The sequence below is a fragment of the Pleurodeles waltl genome, chromosome 3_1, assembly GCF_031143425.1.
Source record: "Pleurodeles waltl isolate 20211129_DDA chromosome 3_1, aPleWal1.hap1.20221129, whole genome shotgun sequence".
NCBI classification, from domain to species: Eukaryota; Metazoa; Chordata; class Amphibia; order Caudata; family Salamandridae; genus Pleurodeles; species Pleurodeles waltl.
Window position 1 is genome coordinate 1,420,238,631 of NC_090440.1, and position 13,984 is coordinate 1,420,252,614.

A 13,984-nucleotide genomic window follows, 5' to 3' on the forward strand; every position below is an offset into this window, starting at 1 on the left:
GAGGTCACTGCCCAGGAGGCCAGCCCCATCGTCACTGGCCAGGAGGCCACTGCCAGAGTCACTGCCCAGGAGGCCAGCCCCATCGTCACTGGCCAGGAGGCCACCGCCAGAGTCACTGCCCAAGAGGCCAGCCCCATCGTCACTGGCCAGGAGGCCACCGCCAGAGTCACTGCCCAAGAGGCCAGCCCCATTGTCACGGGCCAGGAGGCCACCGCCAGAGTCACTGCCCAAGAGGCCAGCCCCATCGTCACTGGCCGGGAGGCCACCGCCAGAGTCACTGCCCAGGAGGCCAGCCCAATCGTCACTGGCCAGGAGCCCACCGCCAGAGTCACTGCCCAAGAGGCCAGCCCCATGGTCACTGGCCAGGAGGCCACCACCAGCCACAGCCCAGCTGGCCAGGATGGCCCCGCAAGCCACAGCCCAGCTGACCCATGAAGGACTGCCAGCCACAGCCCTGCTGGTCAATGAAGGACCGCCTTGGTAAGCACCGTTGAACAGGCCAGGGACAGCTGAACAGGGCAAAGACCGCCATGGAATGCACCGCTGAACAGGTCTGACACTGGCAACACAAGCACCGCTGAACAGGCCAGGGACTGCTGAACAGGGCAAAGACCGCCATGGAATGCACCGCTGAACAGGTCTGACACTGGCAACACAAGCACCGCTGAACAGGCCAGGGACCGCTGAACAGGGCAAAGACCGCCATGGAATGCACCGCTGAACAGGTCTGACACTGGCAACACAAGCACCGCTGAACAGGCCAGGGACCGCTGAACAGGGCAAAGACCGCCATGGAATGCACCGCTGAACAGGTCTGACACTGGCAACACAAGCACCGCTGAACAGGCCAGGACAGCTGAACAGGGCAAAGACTGCCAGGGAATGCACTGCTAGCCCATTTGCAGCAGGGGCAGTGACGCAATTGGGACCGTCACGGGGTGTGTGCTGCACTCTGGGCACCAGTCCCCCTCCAGCACCAGTGGAGACTGTTATCCACTTGAGAGACTGTGGTTTTGCACTCCTCAGGATGGAACAGTGGGCAACCCACCCACTGTATAGACTTGAGAGACTGTGGCTTTGCACTCCCCAGGATGGAACAGTGGGCAAGCCACCCACTGTAGAGACTTGAGAGACTGTGGCTTTGCACTCCCCAGGATGGAACAGTGGGCAAACCACCCACTGTATAGACTTGAGAGACTGTGGCTTTGCACTCCCCAGAATGGAACAGTGGGCAACCCACCCACTGTATAGACTTGAGAGACTGTGGCTTTGCACTCCCCAGGATGGAACAGTGGGCAACCCACCCACTGTATAGACTTGAGAGACTGTGGCTTTGCACTCCCCAGGATACATCAATGGGCATGGAGCCCCCTCGTGGATCTGGCGTGGTGCACTCATCCGGCTGAGGTGCCCCCCCTTCCCTTCCCCCTGAGGTGCCTGTTGTATTTCTATCTGATGCCCCATCAGTGTTCTCTCCGTTTTGATCAGGTATCTTGTGTAGGCCTCGCCCATGCATTTTGGGCCCAGTGGTCCACGGACAATGAGTGGTGCATTACCTGCACTACTAATCGTGGTGTATATTTTGTTTAATGTGTATATATATCTGTATATATTTGCCTACTATATTTTGATATATTACAATGGTTCCACTAATTTCCTTTTGTCTTTGCATTCTTCTGGGGGGGTTGAGGGGTGTTACTGTAATGTAAAGATAAGCATTGGTGTGTGTGTTGTAGTGGGTGAGGGTCGGGTGGGGGTTGGGATGTTGGTTGTGTGTGTCCCTGTGTTTTTGCCTCCCCCCTCCCCTATGTCGTAGGTGCAGTACTCACCGTGCTCTTCGCCGCCAGCGTTGATGATCCTCGTATAGGAGCAGGAAGACTATCGCTGGCAGAATATGGAGTTCTGGCTCCATGGTGTCCTGATTCCTCGTGGGATGTGTAGAGGTGAGCGTTTTCCCTTTGAAATGGCTGTTTCCACCGTGTTTTTATCCGCGGTGAATCTGCCCCGGAAAAGGTGGCGGATTGGTAGGTTGTGATACTGTGGGCGGTACATTGTCTTCCGCTTGTCTGATGGCGGTGACCTCCGCGCTGTTTGTCTGTATCGCTGTGGCGGTCGGAGTGTTAAAGTGGCTGTCTTTGTTGGCGGTTTCCGCCACGGTCATAATTCCAAAATTGTTACCGCCGGCCTGTTGGCGGTGTTACTGCCGCTTTAAAACCGCCAGGGTTGTAATGACCACCATTGTCTTTGTCAATATCGTTTAGCCATTTTATACACCAGCATGGCTGCTGTGCAGCATGCCTGAAAGTTAGAAAAAAATGCTTTGATGCCAGCACTTACTACGAGTGGCAGTGATCCTTTTTCTTAGTATGAGATTATTCTCTGCCTTCACAAAAAAAGTTGAATTATTTTACTTCTGAGCTGAAGTTTGACATTTTGGCCCTGCATGAAGATAGCCCAAAAAAGGGCCTTGCAAAGCAGGAAGCAAAGAGCCGTTTACATCTTATTAGCATCTTGGTGTGACGTTTGGGGGCTTTTTTTGTGAGTGTACAGGAGGAGGCAGGCATTCAAAGAGGGAGGGTCGGAGGATCAGCAGGGCAAGCAACAATGGAGGAACATAGGATTGGACAAGCGACAGCAGAGGCAGACGATGGGGGACAAGGCAAGTAACAAAGAGGAAGGGGCGAAAGTTGAAGGGGGTAGAAGTAAAAATAAAAAATAGTACTCCTAAAAGTGTCGGGCAATGGAAGAACACTGGGCAATAGAAGCAGTACTTGAGCCAGGCTCCAGGGTTAGGTAGAACATGAGGAGGACGTGAAACCAGCACATGTGAAGGAAAACAGCCTTAACAACGCAGGCTAAGCCACACTTGCCATTTCCCCTCAAGCGTAACAATGATTGCCTAAACCACAACTCTCCTGTTCTCTACCTTAACAACGCATATGACTAAACCACACATATGCATGGTTAAGTCAGAGAATGGCAGGCGGTCTAGATGTGGGGATGGGCAGAGACGAACAGAAAAGGAAGAATCAGGAGAGGTAAGTGGGGCTAGGGCTGGGTTTGGGGTAGTTTTTACGGGCAGGCAGTTTTAGGGTCCAGGGTGGGTGGAGGGGGGTTGGGGTAGTTTTTTTTAAAAGGGGGCATTGTTTAAGGGCTCAGAGTGAGGGGGTAGGGGAAGCTTTTAGGGGGGGAAGAGACAGTTTTCAGGGGTGGGGGCAGTGTTAAGGCTGAAGGTCGGGGCAAGGGGTTAGGGTAGTTTATAGGAAGGGGTCAGAGAGTGGCAAGAGGAACAGGAAGGATGCGGAGAGGTACGTGGTGATGGGGCTGGGTTTGGGGGGTAGTTATTAGGGGTGGGGTGATTTTAGGGCTCAGGGCAGGTGGGGTGGGGGTTGTTTTTTTAAAAAGTAGGCAGGGTTCTAGTGCACAGGGCGGGTCGGGGGTTCGGGGTAGTTTTTTTAATAAAGGGGCAGGGTTTTAGGGCTCAGGGCAGGAGGGATCGGGGTAGTTTTCCGGGGTTGGGGTCAGTTGCATAGCTGAGGAAGCGGGGCTGGGGTCAGCATAGTTTTTAGTAAGGGATGGGGTTTAAGGCCTCAGGGCGAGGGGGAAGGGAGAGTTTTAAGGGCAGGGTAGGTCAGTTGTAGAGCTCAGGGCAGGGGGGGCAGGGTAGTTTTAAGGACAGGGCGAGGTCAGTTTTAGGGCTCAGGGCAAGGGGGTCAGGGTATTTTTAAGAGTATATTACAGACCACAGAGGGTAACCCTATAAACCCGAGAGGGGCTGGGCAGGAATTATCAAAAGACTACAATGCCCACTCTGGAACATACATCCTATTAATAATAAGCAGCATAATAAAATCAAATTAGAAAACACATCATTTATTGATATACAAAAGATTAAATCACATACAAAACTACAAAACACCCCTATCACAACCTTAAAATATGAAAGACAGAAGAAAGTGCTCAGAAATAAAGTGCACGTGATTATGAAAGAAAAGGACAGAAAGGTCCATCCAATAGAAACATAAATTCACAGAAGTGGAGCCTGCTGTTTCAACTTTTTATTTTTAAGCGCAGGGCAGAGTCTGTTTCAGGGCTCAGGGCAGGGGTTGGGATAGTTTTACGGGCAGGGGTGTTAGTTTCAGGGTTTAGGGCGGTGGGGTTGAGCTTGTTTTACAGGCAGAGCAGGGTCAGTTTTAGGGCTCATGGCAGGGCGGAAGGGGCAGTTTTAAGGGCTGGGGTGGAGTGGATTGGAGGGCTGGGGTATCGGGTGTTAGGGACAGAATGGGGGGGTGGCGGGCTGTGATTTACCAAGCATATTTCTTTACCAAACATGCTTTTACAACAAAATTTGTTGTAAAGGCATGCATGGTAAAGGCATGTGTGGTAAAGACGCAGTCGTGGTTCCAACTGCGTTGTTTAGGCATGCATGGTTCAGGCTTGCGTGACTGTGTCGTACAACCCATACTGATTGAAGAGAAGCAAGGAAATGAGATTGATAATGAAACCAGTCAATGGTAAGCAACAGACAGACTTTAAGCCCCCCAAGTAACAAAGTGCTTTGAACGCTACGGCAAATGGGCAGTCTCTGGTGATACTTAAAGCATAGGGCGTGTTTGAGAAGATGGGGACGGAGAGGGCAAACAATCAAAAAAGATAACAGTGTCCCCAAACATACTAAAGGGCATAAAACAACTGACAGGGCCCTCAAAACATTTGTGTCATGACAGAGGGGAAACAGACTTTACATTGCAGCCTTTACCACGCAGGACCTTTACTACACAGTCTTTATTATGTAGGTAAGTACCATGCAGGTAAGTACCATGCATTTAAGTAACTGTACCCTCACTATTTAGCACTTTACCATGCAGGTAAGTATTTTATAAATAACATATTTTTTTAGTAAATGGAGGAGAGGATCATTTGAGGGTCCAAGGGTGGGTAGAGGTAAAGGAAGGTGAGGGTGACTTGAGGGTTCATAGGTGAGTAGATATCAAAAGAGGTGGTGATGATTTGAGGATTCGGGTGGGTATAGGTAAAGAGAGGCGACTGTGACTTAAGGGTTCAGGGGTGGGTAGAGGTAAAGTGAGGTAATGGTGACTTGAGGGCTCAAGTGTGGGTAGAGGTAAAAGGAGGTGAGGGTGACTTGAGGGTTCAGTTGTGAGTAGGATAAAAAGAGGTGAGAGTGGCTTGATTGGATATTATGATATGGTATGGCCTGTCATTGTTCTGTATGGTATGGTATGTCCTGTTGTTTTATTATATGGTACGGCATGAGCTCTTACATATTATAGTATGCCCTGTTATTTTATAGTATGGTATAATATGGCATGATATAGTATGGCCTGTAATTGTATTGTATGGTGTAATATGGCATGTTGTTGTATAGTATAATGTGGTATGTTATAGTGTTGAATGGCTTGTGATTGTATAATATGTTATTGTACGGTCTGTTATTGTCTAGAATGGTATAGTGAGGTATGTCATGGCCAGCTTTTGTGTAGTATATTCCAGCATGAGTATGGTATGATGTGGTATTGAGGCGTACCACGTATGTACTTCTAACAGAACACATACACATGCATTTACGCAAGCGCAGATATCACCCGTTAGTACAATTTTAAAACATGTAATGTACATTGACTATTCCAAAGTGGAAGGTGGCATTACGCGGAATGTGACCAAAATTAGTATGAGTCATAATCAAATGCATCCTTAGTGACTGCAGCAACATTTAACTTTGTTAATATGTAATACATTGTTTTGCTGTTCAACTCAGAAAAGACTGGCCTGAGAAGAGTGGCTTACTGGAAAGTGGAGTGAAGAAAAATCCAGAAATCAAACTGAGCGAGGGGATTGGTGGGCCGAAGACTAAAAAGTAAATACAAAGAGGCATAAAAGCAGCTAAAAATTGAGATGGAGTGCGCACGCTCAAAAAAGAAAGTACCCCAATCCAAGGGCATGCAGCACGGAGCAACACTAAGAAAGAAATTAATCAGTACTTGGTCCACGCTCCATGAAAGAAAAGAAAAACACAGGGGAGCCAACATGCACAGACTTGAGCTCACCAATGAAAAGGAACAAAACTTGATTGGCAATGAGGCAAATCCATGGTAAGTAATGAGTGAGCTAAAAGACCCTTTTTGGATTTTTTGTGGATAAAATAATAGCGCACTGTGCTAGATGAGACCTAAAAATTGGGCAAGGGCAAATTTAGATATCGCAGAACAAGTAAAGAAATTTAAGAAGATAGCTTGGTCAGTCAGGGAAACAATTGTAGCCATTCCTGTAACAATACGTTTAGATAGTTTGTGGTTGTTGTTCAAATTAAAGACCTGGATATCTGCAGGATAAGAGAAGCCCCTAAGGATTTTGCTACTTCCACTCTTCTGTTAAAATGTATTTGGGGCCCTACTTCCCATGAACATATGTGTTTTCTATACTCAATGGTAGCAAACACTACCCACAAATGTACTTGCTTAAATTACTGCAGTCAAACGTGTTGATAGGTTAGAAGCAGATCCTGCCATCCCGTGTACAACAGCTTTGACCTTTAAAGTTACATTGTCAGTTTGTCCCAGATTAATGAATTTGCATTTTAGGAGCTGCCTCAAACATGGTGCTATGTTTAAAGCATCCACTCTTAACATTGACAACAGGCACCCCAGTGTCGCTCATACTGGATGATAAACCACAGAGACAGATTTACTAATGTATCATGCAGTGCAACGCAGTAACCACATGAGCCACTGTTCTCTTCCCTTGTACTTGTGGACAATCAGGCTGCATTGCCACACAGACAAACCTTTGTCACATAGAGCAAATATGTCTGCTTCATGTCTAGCATAGGTTTTGTACTGGAAGGGTACCCTTCAATAGAGAATACTATGCCAAGACAACCTTTAACACTTTTCTCACTTTAGATGTGTACTGGTAGTACACAATCAAAGTCAGAAAAGTTTGGATAAACAAAAAAATCTCTCTTTTTGAACACTTGTCAATCTTTGGTGCAAAGCCCTCTCTGCCATTTTTAGAAGATAAAACTTTGCATCAAACCCCACTGATGGTTGCATGAGAATACCCATGTGCCACCCATGGGGTGTCCTATTGAGGTAAAACGGCACTGACGCTACTTTATATTACTTGAGGGCTACTTTCAAGCACAAATGAAATTTTGCACTGGAGAGAAAATCATAAATCAAATCGTTGCACCATTTTATGACATAAACCGGGTACAAAGTGTTCGTAAATCTTCCTGAGTTATGTTCATTCATGGAAGTTATAGACCTATGGTGTGGATATAATACTCTAATCATTCTGTTTATTTTTTTAAAGGTTCATGTATGAACTAGTACAACACTGTGTGCAACTCAGAGGAAACACGAATATGGTCACTAAAGCCTGAATTGTATTGTAGCATGCTTTCAATGATCAGAGCCATTTTAAGTCATGGGCAAAGGGAACAATTGCCCATGGCCCTCACTTCCAAGGGGCTCAAAGATAACTGATCTAAACTGTTTACTCTCTCTCTCTGTGCCAACGTCTATATCTCTACCTCTACATCATCTTTCTACCTCAAGTCTTTCTTTCCCTTTGCCTCCACAATGTTTACATCCTACCTTGCTGCATCTCCATTCTTTATATCTGGCATTTCTTTCTGTCTTGTCTTTCTATGCTTCACTTCACATTTTGCCCTGTGTCTATCTCACTGCTTGCTCTGCTGTGTTTCTGTTGCTTACAATTCTACCTCTACCTCTTTCTTGTTCCATATCTCACAATAACTTTTTCTATATCTGTCTTTCTCTCTTTTTCCCTCTCTCTATCTCTAACCCTAAAATATTCCATATCTCTCTACTTTTCTTTCTCAGAACGTCTTGCTCTGTCTCTCTTTATATATATATATATATATATATATATATATATATATATATACATATATATAGATAAATATATATATATCTTTTTCTGCTCCATGCATATTTGTCTGCTTTGTCTTATATCACTCCCTATCTTTTCTAACTCACTACCTTCCATTCTCTCTTTTCCCTTCCCTTTACTTTCGCCCTCTCATTACACCACTTGCTTTAAGATGTAGGGCCATATTTATACTTTTTGACGCAAAACTGCGCTAACGCAGTTTTGCGTCAAAAAAATTAGCGCCGGCTAACGCCATTCTGAAGCGCCATGCGGGCGCCGTATTTAATCAATGACGTTAGCCGGCGTTAGCCGCCGGCGCTGCCTGGTGTGCATGGAAAAAAACGACGTACACCAGGCAGCGCCGGCATAGGGGGATATGGGGCTTGGGCGTCAAAAAATGGGGCAAGTCAGGTTGAGGCAAATTTTTCGCCTCAACCCGATTTGCGCCATTTTTTTCGACTCCCAACCCCCATAGAAATGACTCCTGTCTTAGCAAAGACAGGAGTCATACCCCCTTGCCCAATGGCCATGCCCAGGGGACTTCTGTCCCCTGGGCATGGTCATTGGGCATAGTGGCATGTAGGGGGGCACAAATCAGGCCCGCAATGCCACAAAAAAAAAAAAATAATGACTTACCTGAACTTACCTTAATGTCCCTGGGATGGGTCCCTCCAGCCTTGGGTGTCCTCCTGGGGTGGGCAAGGGTGACAGGGGGTGTCCCTGGGGGCATGGGAGGGCACCTGTGGGCTCCTTCAGAGCCCACAGGTCCCTTAACGCCTGCCTTTTCCAGGCGCTAAAAAATGTCGCAAAAGCGGCCGTACGTCATTTTTTGGGACCCGCCCACTCCCGGTCGTGAATTTTGCCCGGGAGTGTAAATACGGCGCACATGCCTCGGAATCAATTTTTTTGACGTGAACGTCTACCTTGCATATCATTAACGCAAAGTAGGTGTCCATGCTAAAAAATGACGCAAACTCCATGGACTTTGGCGCTAGACGCGTCTAACGCCAAAGTATAAATATGGAGTTAGTTTTGCGTCGGAATTGCGTCCAAAAAAACGACGCAATTCCGGCGCAAACGGAGTATAAATATGCCCCGTAGTGCTTCTCCTGCATCCTGCCTACTCCATTTTCCATAATTGTGTATTATATGGGTAATTTTTACGCAGGTGGCATGTACACATAGAAAGAGGGAGAGAAGGGACAAGTCTGTGGGACAGAATTAAGGATAAAGTTATGTTTTCACCTAATTAAATGGTGCAAATCCTTATAGAAGTACTTAGATTTTCACTGCTTCATTAAATATCCCAATTAGGAAGGGGGATTTGTTAATATGTGTAAATATCTGGAAATTAAAGCTACAGTTTTAAAGCTATATATGTATGTCTTATTGTATTATTATGAACTCATCTATTAAACATCCACCAACTCACCCTATGCATGTCTATCCTAAATTGAGAGGAACAGACTGGTGAGGTACTGACTTGCACATGAAGTATTATTGTTGCAAAATGACAAGAAAATAAACTACATCCAACCGCCAAAAATAAATAGGTTTATCAGTGCTTTAACCCCTCTGGTGCCGAGGACGGCTTAAAGCCACCCTTCGCACTGGTGCTTGTGTGCACAGGATGACTCTGAGCCGTCCCCACACATGAGTCTGAAAATCCCTCTGCTGTGAACAGCAGAGGGATTTCCCTTTTTTATTTTTTAGCATCAGGAGCTCGGGAAGAGCTTGCTCTGCTGCCTGAAGCATTTTTATTTTCAGTGTAATGACGACCGGATGGCATGGCGCACTGACATTATTACACTGAAAGTGAAATAAGCCAATCAGCTCTTTTCACTTTCACTCCTTTGGTGCTCGCAGGGCTATCTCAATTCCCCAAGCACTGAAATACATGGGAGGGATATTGTTTGATAGGGTAGAGTCTCCTCTTTCTAATGGTACCTTTCCCAAGAGGATCCCAAGAAGGGTGATCCCCAAGAAGGGATCCACACCACTAGACACCAGGGATTTATTTTTGTGGCAGGGAGCAACCTCTTAGGCAAAGGCCGCTTCCCATTAAATGGAAATTAATTTTGGCCATTTTCTGCTCTGCCTGGGGAAAGATTGGCCTGATTTTTAGGCCAATCTGCCCCCAGGGGACAGAATATCACTAGACACCAATGATTTTAAAAGATATATGTTGGGGAGAACCCCCTTGGGCAAGGGTCGCTTCACATTATGGGGGAATTATTTTGGCCATTTTCTGTGGTACCCTCGTGGTACATCTGCCTCAGAAGGGCAGTAAACCACTAGACACCAGGGATTTCTATTTCATATGTTGGGGAGCGGCCCCTTGGGCAAGGGTCACTCCCCATTATAGGGACATTATTGTGACCTTTTTTTGCTGTCCCCCAGGGGCTGAACAGCCACTTTTTAGGTCGATCTGCTCCAGAGGGTGACAGAAAATCACTAGATACCAGGGATTACTTTTTTTTATTTGTATGGGTGACAGATGCCCAGCATGGACATGGCAATGGCCCCACTCCCCCCAAAAAGGGAAACATTCTTTGTGCCCTCCACAGGGGTCAGATGGGGGCAATTAACTCATCTGCCCCCCAGGGAGGGGGCAGAAAACCCACTAGATACCAGAGACTACTTTTTATTTTTTTATTTGTTGGGGTGGGGGCTACCCCTCCCCCCCAAAAAAGGGAAACAGACTTTCTGCCTCTCTCAGGAGCCAGATGGGTGTATTTACCCCATCTGTCCCCTGGGGGCAGAAACCCCACTAGACATTGCTTTTTTCATTTGTAAGGGATGGGGGCTGCCCAGAATGGGCATTGCCCCATACCCCAAAAATAGGGAAATTGCCCCATCTGACCTCTTGGGGGTGGGCAGAAAGCCTACTAGACACCAGGGATTACAGTTTTTTTATTTATTTTATTCGTGGCCAGACACCACCTTCCGTAAAAATGGGGAAACAGCCTTTCTGCTTCCCTGCGGACTAAAGCTTCTCATCCCAGTGTCAAGCAAGAGGATATCTGATTATTTTGGGTGTTGTTTCTACAAATGGGTCAAAAGAGTTTGGCTAACTCACAGTATCATCCCACTTGCAATGGTGAACAGCTGCACGTTTTGGGCTTGGATAGGCTGCCACCTGGAAAAACCTACCAGATCCAGACAGTTCTGAAAATCTAAAACAACAAGTGATGGACGGAATGCTGAACATTGTCAAACACTCACCCCCAGTCATAGATCTGGGTTTAATCCATCGTTCTTTTGCTCACCATGCCACCCCAGTTTGGACCCAGCCATATGCAAATCAGTCTTGACCCTGTTCCTCATTGGAACAGTCCAGACCGAACTGCCAAGCCAGGTCCTCACTGGACCGGAAACAAGCATCTGGGACCGGTTTCGGGGTTTCACCCCTCATCAGCCAGGCTAGCTTGAATCCAGTGGCATGGGAAGCACGGGACCCACGTCTGGGCATACCCTTCCCACTTAGGGCGACAAAGCAAAAACAACAAGTGATGGACGGAATGCTGAACATTGTCAAACACTCACCCCCAGTCATAGATCTGGGTTTAATCCATCGTTCTTTTGCTCACCATGCCGCCCCAGTTTGGACCAAGCCATATGCAAATCAGTCTTGACCCTGTTCCTCATTGGAACAGTCTAGACCGAACTGCCAAGCCAGGTCCTCACTGGACCGGAAACAAGCATCCTGGGACCGGTTTCGGGGTTTCACCCCTCATCAGCCAGGCTAGCTTGAATCCAGTGGCATGGGAAGCACGGGACCCACGTCTGGGCATACCCTTCCCACTTAGGGCGACAAAGCAAAAACAACAAGTGATGGACGGAATGCTGAACATTGTCAAACACTCACCCCCAGTCATAGATCTGGGTTTAATCCATCGTTCTTTTGCTCACCATGCCACCCCAGTTTGGACCCAGCCATATGCAAATCAGTCTTGACCCTGTTCCTCATTGGAACAGTCCAGACCAAACTGCCAAGCCAGGTCCTCACTGGACCGGAAACAACCATCCTGGGACAGGTTTCGGGGTTTCACCCCTCATCAGCCAGGCTAGCTTGAATCCAGTGGCATGGGAAGCACGGGACCCACGTCTGGGCATACCCTTCCCACTTAGGGCGACAAAGCAAAAACAACAAGTGATGGACGGAATGCTGAACATTGTCAAACACTCACCCCCAGTCATAGATCTGGGTTTAATCCATCGTTCTTTTGCTCACCATGCCACCCCAGTTTGGACCCAGCCTTATGCAAATCAGTCTTGACCCTGTTCCTCATTGGAACAGTCCAGACCGAACTGCCAAGCCAGGTCCTCACTGGACCGGAAACAAGCATCCTGGGACCGGTTTCGGGGTTTCACCACTCATCAGCCAGGCTAGCTTGAATCCAGTGGCATGGGAAGCACGGGACCCACGTCTGGGCATACCCTTCCCACTTAGGGCGACAAAGCAAAAACAACAAGTGATGGACGGAATGCTGAACATTGTCAAACACTCACCCCCAGTCATAGATCTGGGTTTAATCCATCGTTCTTTTGCTCACCATGCCACCCCAGTTTGGACCCAGCCATATGCAAATCAGTCTTGACCCTGTTCCTCATTGGAACAGTCCAGACCGAACTGCCAAGCCAGGTCCTCACTGGACCGGAAACAAGCATCCTGGGACCGGTTTCGGGGTTTCACCCCTCATCAGCCAGGCTAGCTTGAATCCAGTGGCATGGGAAGCACGGGACCCACGTCTGGGCATACCCTTCCCACTTAGGGTGACAAAGCAAAAACAACAAGTGATGGACGGAATGCTGAACATTGTCAAACACTCACCCCCAGTCATAGATCTGAGTTTAATCCATCGTTCTTTTGCTCACCATGCCACCCCAGTTTGGACCCAGCCATATGCAAATCAGTCTTGACCCTGTTCCTCATTGGAACAGTCCAGACCGAACTGCCAAGCCAGGTCCTCACTGGACCGGAAACAAGCATCCTGGGACCGGTTTCGGGGTTTCACCCCTCATCAGCCAGGCTAGCTTGAATCCAGTGGCATGGGAAGCACGGGACCCACGTCTGGGCATACCCTTCCCACTTAGGGCGACAAAGCAAAAACAACAAGTGATGGACGGAATGCTGAACATTGTCAAACACTCACCCCCAGTCATAGATCTGGGTTTAATCCATCGTTCTTTTGCTCACCATGCCACCCCAGTTTGGACCCAGCCATATGCAAATCAGTCTTGACCCTGTTCCTCATTGGAACAGTCCAGACCGAACTGCCAAGCCAGGTCCTCACTGGACCGGAAACAAGCATCCTGGGACCGGTTTCGGGGTTTCACCCCTCATCAGCCAGGCTAGCTTGAATCCAGTGGCATGGGAAGCACGGGACCCACGTCTGGGCATACCCTTCCCACTTAGGGCGACAAAGCAAAAACAACAAGTGATGGACGGAATGCTGAACATTGTCAAACACTCACCCCCAGTCATAGATCTGGGTTTAATCCATCGTTCTTTTGCTCACCATGCCACCCCAGTTTGGACCCAGCCATATGCAAATCAGTCTTGACCCTGTTCCTCATTGGAACAGTCCAGACCGAACTGCCAAGCCAGGTCCTCACTGGACCGGAAACAAGCATCCTGGGACCGGTTTCGGGGTTTCACCCCTCATCAGCCAGGCTAGCTTGAATCCAGTGGCATGGGAAGCACGGACCCACGTCTGGGCATACCCTTCCCACTTAGGGCGACAAAGCAAAAACAACAAGTGATGGACGGAATGCTGAACATTGTCAAACACTGACCCCCAGTCATAGATCTGGGTTTAATCCATCGTTCTTTTGCTCACCATGCCACCCCAGTTTGGACCCAGCCATATGCAAATCAGTCTTGACCCTGTTCCTCATTGGAACAGTCCAGACCGAACTGCCAAGCCAGGTCCTCACTGGACCGGAAACAAGCATCCTGGGACCGGTTTCGGGGTTTCACCCCTCATCAGCCAGGCTAGCTTGAATCCAGTGGCATGGGAAGCACGGGACCCACGTCTGGGCATACCCTTCCCATTTAGGGCGACAA